Below are 208 nucleotides of genomic sequence, written 5' to 3'. Positions count from 1 at the left end.
ACATTTTTTATTTTTATTGATAAAAAATATAAATTACATTTTTACTTTTATTGATAAAAAATATAAATTTTGTGATAAACATAAAAAATATAAATATACATTTTTATTGATAAAAAAATATAAATATACATTTTTATTGATAAAAAATATAAATTACATTTTTTATTTTTATTGATAAAAAATATAAATTACATTTTTACTTTTATTG

This window comes from Vigna radiata, unplaced genomic scaffold (genome assembly GCF_000741045.1).
Source record: "Vigna radiata var. radiata cultivar VC1973A unplaced genomic scaffold, Vradiata_ver6 scaffold_383, whole genome shotgun sequence".
In the NCBI taxonomy this organism is placed as follows: domain Eukaryota; kingdom Viridiplantae; phylum Streptophyta; class Magnoliopsida; order Fabales; family Fabaceae; genus Vigna; species Vigna radiata.
This window is presented reverse-complemented; position numbering follows the sequence as displayed.